The sequence below is a fragment of the Podarcis tiliguerta genome, assembly GCF_965153285.1.
Source record: "Podarcis tiliguerta genome assembly, chromosome: 10".
NCBI classification, from domain to species: domain Eukaryota; kingdom Metazoa; phylum Chordata; class Lepidosauria; order Squamata; family Lacertidae; genus Podarcis; species Podarcis tiliguerta.
The window spans coordinates 24,256,407-24,263,363 of record NC_139543.1 but is presented as its reverse complement, the minus strand read 5'-3'; the positions used below and the strand labels follow the sequence as shown (position 1 = coordinate 24,263,363).

General features: G+C 41.3%; 1 long non-coding RNA gene across 1 annotated transcript; it reads left to right on the top strand.

The window, feature by feature from the left end:
* Nucleotides 1–1,698: 1,698 nt before the first annotated feature.
* Nucleotides 1,699–3,890, top strand: LOC310658575. Its single transcript, XR_014502374.1, has 2 exons — nucleotides 1,699–1,896; nucleotides 3,673–3,890. It is a non-coding gene; the product is annotated as an uncharacterized lncRNA (long non-coding RNA).
* Nucleotides 3,891–6,957: the final 3,067 nt, after the last annotated feature.

Here is a 6,957-nt window from a genome sequence, read left to right as displayed (position 1 = left end):
GTTGAGACCAACCTAACCACCTTGCGACTTGGGATCTCCAAAATGTTGTCATTTGTGGACCTTAAGGTCCTCCGCGGGGCATACCAGGATAGGCCGTCCCTTAAGTATGTGGGTCCTAGGCCGCACAGAGCTTTAAAGGTCAAAACCATCACCTTAAACCTGACCCTGTACTCCACTGGGAGCCAGTGCAGTTGGTAAAGCACTGGATGAATTTGATCCCGCATGGACTTGCATTGGTGCAGTAAGACTTTTCCGTTCTCTCTTCCCCTGCATCTCCCCCCCCCCCCAAATCTGCTCTAGCGGAGGCATTGCAGAGCAGATTTGGGGAGGGCACAAATGCAGAGAAAAAGAGGAAGTCCCAATTGCATCCATTCAAATTGACGGTGCCTATAAAATATAGTAAAATATAGGCCACATTCACATTACATATTTGAATTACTATGATACCACTTTGAGCAGTCAGGCTTCACCCAAAGAATTCTGGGAGTGGCAGTTTGTTAAAGGTGCTGACCGTTGCTAGGACACCCCTATTTCTCTCACAGGGCTACAGTTCCCAGAGACCCCCTTAAAGAGGGATTGATTGTTGAACCACTTTGGAAATTATAGCTCTGGGAGAGAGAAATGGGTCTCCTAACAACTCTCAGTACCAGGTCCATGAGGCAGGCTGAGGCAGTTGCCTCAGGTGGCAGAAGACCAAGAGGCAGCGTCTCCATGGGCACCCCACTGCCTCTGTCTATGTTGGAGAAGTTGCAGTGCTTCCCAGTGAGATCTTATGGACATTTCTCACGATCTAGTGCGTTCCATGACATCTCACAAGAGCTCTGCAAGATCTCGTAAGATCTTGCTGGAACCCATCACTGCCTTGCAACCCAGGTAGGGCGTCTTTTGCAGGGGGGATATTTGGCAGTGGGTCGGCACCTTCCTATTTTACCTCAGGGAGTGAAACAGGACAGCTCACCCCAACCCAACCCTTTTAACAGACTTCAGCTCCTAGAATGCTTTGGAGGAAGCCATTGTACTTTAAACATATGTTGCTAATGTGCAAGGTTTCTAGCTGGGGCAATTAGAATAAGATCCACTATTTGACTATGGATTCATAACCTTAAATTGTATTTTATATAACTGACTTTTTATTTCTATTCTTTGTATATGGTGTTGTTATTTTATTGTTATGGCCGATGGCTGACACAAATAAAGATTCATTCATTCATATGTTGTCAATGTGGTCTTAATGTCTTACAAAATTGGGGGGGGGGGGAAGGACCAGTAAAACTATGCTCAGGCTTCTATATTTAGGGCTTTTTTTTCAGCTGAAACTCACCAAAACTCAGTTCTAGCACCTCAAAGGTGGGTGCCATTGCTATTCTAAGAGAACGAGGGAGGTGTTCATTGAGAGTTCCAGCACCTCTTTTTCTAGAAAAACAGCACTGGCTATATTTACAGAGTAAAGAGACCTGACCATTCTTGGGATTTCAAAAAGATTTTCGCCACAGATAGTGATGCTGAATGTATAAAATTTGCTGTACTCTGTCCATGTACATATATTACTGAAATGAAAGAAAAAATTAATGATTGAAGAGAGGAGGAAAATTATTCAATATAAATGCAGAGATTTCAGAAACCTTTGCATTCAAGCAGAGTTATTGTGTCCTGGAGATGGTGTGCTTGCCGTTGATGCTTTTTTTTTTTATCCTGTAGGATTACATAAGGTACTTTTGACCGCAGCACAAATTGTTCATCACAACGGATCTAACCCAACCAGATATCCAGGTCACCTCCTTTTGCTTCTGCTTTGGAGTATTTGAAAGTGATTTAATTAAAATGAAAAATTATGCAGAGGCTGAATACAACCATGAGTATTTCAAGGCACGCAATTACGCAAAGCCAGCTGTACAGGTAAGAATGCCTAATCTCTTTCCTCTCACACTGGTCACGTATTCACTTGTTGTCAGGGACCGGGCTGAGGAGGGCTGCACTGAGGAAGAATGGTGGGAGCCAGACCCTCCCGCTGATCCTGAATCTCCCCAGGAGCAGGAGGACAGTATAGATTTGGAGCAGTGGTTTGCAGAGGGGCACAGTTCAGAAGGCAGAAGCTGGGAAATACTGGATGGGGAAGAAGCACTGGGAGAGAGAGAGAGTTAACAGATTCACTGTCTCTGGAAAGCATTCACCCCCCCTTCCCCAAAGACACGGAGAGCTCAGAGAGTGTTAGAACAGAAAGCGCAGAGGGCACAATCTCAGATTACAAAACGTAGGAGTGACAAAGATTAATAGGGACGGGGGGGGGAGCCAGGCTTAACTGGGATCACCGCCATTTCTAGGGAGACGTGTTCTTTTCTCTCTCACTGTGATTAAAGCATCTAACTGGTAAGACGCTCCTTTTGTTTGATCTTCTTATTTACTGCCCCGGGGAAGGAAGCTGATTCACCGAAGCCTGACACTTGTGTATGTTGGAAGGAGCAAGTCGGGGGGAATTCAATCACCTAATCTGAATGATACAACAATTATGAGTCATCCGTAAAATGCATGGACTCCAATGCAGCAAGACACTCCACCGACTGAATTAGTTTTTAATGTCTTGACAGGCTTGCCTTCCACAAAGTGGAAGTGAAAGGATGCAGTGTTTAAAGCATAAAGCTTACTTCACAACAGGCAAGCATGAGACTCAGGAGGTTTTGTCTCACCAGCAAGTAACCCATGCTGGTGTCATTCCTTGTGTTGGAAATTCAGATTGTTCATATTTACCAGCATAAAGTGTGGCAACTACTATTTCCCCCTTTTCTTCCTAAAGTTAGCTATTGGCACATGCTCAGTGGGTAGGTTTTCAGGGTGCTCTGGTTCCAGCAGTCCAGCCTAGCCCAGGAAGAGAGACAAGTTTCAGGTAGCTAACACATTTTAAGCACCTGAAACCACTGGTATCTCGCAGCACTCAGAGAATTGGGGCAGTGTGCAACAGTATTATTTTTTCACTGCAGAGGTGAGTGCATGGAAAATTTACAAAATCTCTCTTAGATTAATTTACTCACTTTAAGGTTCCCAGTTTGTCAATCTCTGTTTTGTTTCCTGTGATAAATTATTTAACTCGGGCAAATCACTGATGTTGTCCATGCTTAAAATGAAGGCACCAGCGGCATGCAGAGATTTTAACAGACTCACAATAAATCACCTCATAATCTGTATAAATCTCTCCTAATGATCTGATGAGTAGAGATGACAGGTCATTCATATAGATTAGAAATAAAAAGCTGGACAATGATGAAGGCTCATAAAGCTCCAGTAATTATTCAGGATTAAATTGTACAGTGTTGTTGTTTTCAGAAGACAAAAACAGTGATTCCCCTTAACATGCTAATGCATATAGCATGCACTTTATTCTGAATGCAGTAGAATTAATTCTGCCCTAAAACCTATTATTTCTTGTTCTGCCTAAAAGTGAAGACATGAAATCCCTTAGCTAATTATGTGCTTTTTAAAGACGCAAATGTATTGTGAAAGAGGACAATAAAACCAATTTAGCAGTACAACTGTATCTCTTTGTGGCATGGAGATGCCAAGACCTCTACTAACCTTGGAACTACAGAAAATAAATGAAAGAATACCTAAAACGGGGCACATTAAATTTAATGTTTTGTAATGAGGGCATTCTGACTTTTGTGTATATTAAAATTACAGCATTGTTAGACCATTACCATTTGAGATGCAAAGTCCCCCAACCTTCTGTCTGCTGGGAGCGTGTCTCCAAGAAACAAAGCTGTGAGCTGGTCAGTTTTCCACATTTCGATATTGGTTTTTAAAGCCTCATGGAAATTAATCTGTATTTTAGTGCAAATGTTTCCTGATACATGCATTTTGTTGTATATTATTTTCATTAATAAATTCATTTTTATACATACTTCAATAGCCACATTTTGGTATGCAGTGCAAAATCTGGAGAAGTGTACATCTTGGAAGACGACCGTTTTTCAGTATGTGTATTGTTTCAGAAAGTATGAATTAGGTTGTCTTTAAATGTGAACTGAATAAAATGTCTCTCACATCCGCAGACCTTTTCCAGGGACAGTCCCAGATTTACAGAAGCCATCCCAGTTTCTGATGTGATCCTGGAATGTCCTGCTTTTCCTTAGGACATTTTCTTTGGAGGAATGTTGGAGGGTATGGAGTTATGTGACCCCCGAGCTAAGGAGATAAGTAACTATAAAACCTTTAGAAGACCTCTGAAGGCATCCCTGTATAGGGAAGTTTTATAATGTTAAATGTTTTATTATTATTTTTATATATGTTGGAAGACAGCCAGGGTGCCAGGCAACCCAGTAAGATGGATGGGGTATAAATAAACAGAAGAAGAAGAAGAAGAAGAAGAAGAAGAAGAAGAAGAAGAAGACGACTAGAACATCTCTATTTTCATCAGAGAGATGTTGGAGGGTATGCTTCTCTAGTAGATTTTCCTTGGTCCAGAGAATTAGGGTTCAACCCTCTGGAGAGCGTTGCAGCCCCACAAAAGAGCAGGTTCACAGCTTGTGGCTGCTCTTAGAGCCAGCTTTGTCACTGAAAACCCAGGTACCTTGATGGCACAGCGAAAAGTTGTTCAGGAGAGTAAACAATCCATATTAAGTGATATTTAGGATGCTTACTGCTCCCTCACGGATCTCTCTACAATCCAGTTTAAGAGGTGGGTTGAGCAATGGGCAACATCACTGTCTTAATGGGCTTTCATTTCCATTTTCTTGAGCTTACCAGTATGAGAAAAAGGAAGGGAATTATCAAGGCAATTATCTTTTCTCAGGTAAAGTCTGATCATCCCAACAGGGGATGGTTAGCAATGCACTAGTTAGGGAGTTCAAAAAGAAGCAGAATTTGTATTAAAAAAATAAAATTAAACGTGCTTTTAGTTTTACAGAATTAATATATCTGTACATGTGCTGTGATTTGCAGCACATTTTCCAAGTGGGGTGAGATATTCTCTTTTGGAGGGAATGGGTGGTCTAAGGTACAAACTGAACAAAAAATGTTATACGCTCTCATTTTTTAAATATGCTTATGCTCCACTTTGACATACTGTAACATATGAAACAGCTGGATATATTTAAGATGAACAGCGTGAAGCTTTAATTAGGCTCTTTTTAGTTAATAGCTTGGAGTATGTGATTTTATTAAAGAGCTTTTGCTCACCAGGCAGGTTTTTCTAAGCTCCTGCAGCTCTACTTGATAGTGGATGCCGATGTCACACCAATCCCTAGGGGACCATTGGCTGCATCTCCACTATGCACCCTCCCACAGAGATTTACAGTGTTATAGCTTAGCGCTTATATTCACATTTTGTTCTCAACCCAAAACATTCAGCTATATATTACTCTGCATTATGGTTTATCAGTTGATAGCCAGCTGTGTTATTCTTCTGGTAAAACAGCCAACACTTTAATGTTATTTAAAAGTCACTGAATTAAGGGAGGGACAGATCGTAATAAAGGTAAGCTTCAAATAAACTTTCCCCCTACACTTAATTATTGTTAAGATGGTGGTCATTTCCTAGTGCCTTTCCTAGTTCACAGTTATCAAGCGATTATGAACTTTAAAACTACCAAACCTCATGACGGATGATCCTTTTGATGGCTCTCTTCAAAGTATAACAAAGGGAATCATAACCATTTATCTTTATTTTCATAACCACAATGAGTTCATCAGAGATCAGGAACAGCACACAATATGGCCATTTAACACTTCTGTTCAAACGAATACTTCCTGTTCTTATCACAGCCAGGCATGAGGTTGGTCTTTCATCCTCCTCCCCCCTCTTTCCAAATGCAACTAACTTTAATCTATTGTTTTTTATACCTCTGGGAGCTCCATTTTAAAAGTAGCCTGATGATATCATTCAACATCCAAAGCCTAAATCAAACTACTACTAGCTAGGTCTTCACTGTATTTTCAAATCATTATACAGGATAGATAGATAGATAGATAGATAGATAGATAGATAGATATAGATATAGATATATGCACTTTAGTTCATAGTTTATCATCTTTTCAATGGAAATTCAGATTTCAGAGGTAGGGAGAAAAGCATTGAATGGTCATTCAATGATCATAAGATTGCGGGTGAAAAATAGATCAGCTTGCTTTAAAAGCCACCATAGAACAGAGAAACTGTCCACCTTTGTGAAGGTATCTGCTGGCAGAATAATAGGATGTACATTGACATTCAAGATACATCAGCGATTTTATTTTTATTTTTAATTAAAAATAACCATTGGATCCAACAGCCCATCTCATTCTGAATTTTGTTTGGAAGTTTCAGAAACAAATATAAAACAGTTCTATAAAAGGTATCCTGGCTCTGATATATATGGCTGAGGTCTCAAAGATCCTACAATTTCCCACTAGAGACATTATGCAAGTGTCAGTTCTGGGAACAGAGAAAGCAATTGCTCAGAGCATACCTGTCATGAAGCAGATATGGTGAGCTGGATGTAAAGTAACTTTGTTCATTCCACAGAAGGCAGTGGCCTGGGCCCACATGAGACTGCACTCTTAACATGATGCCGTTCAGGGTGGTTTACACTTGAAAAGCCTGATGCTATCCTAGGGGCACGGAAAGCCCCTGTGGGTTGTCACTTCGTGGCCTCAGCCCAGCTCAGGGACTGCCATTTCCGCCCCAAACTAAGTTGTAGGATTGGATCGTTATCTTGGTCTACACTATGTTGAGCATGGGATTTCTGTCACTCCTATCAATGTGATACCAGCATGTGTAGGCCCAACTCCTAGGGGCCATGGAGGCTTCGGCCCCCACAATAAAATATTAGAGGAGGCTGGTCTCCCGCAAAGTTGATGGGCATTCCCATTCAAATGGGGTGTGTGCACTGCATCATGTGATTATGTGGGGTGGGGCTTACCTGGGCCCCCACAATATTTTATTCAAGTTGAAGATGATGGAATTTTCAGAGCTGGCCAACCTGACTG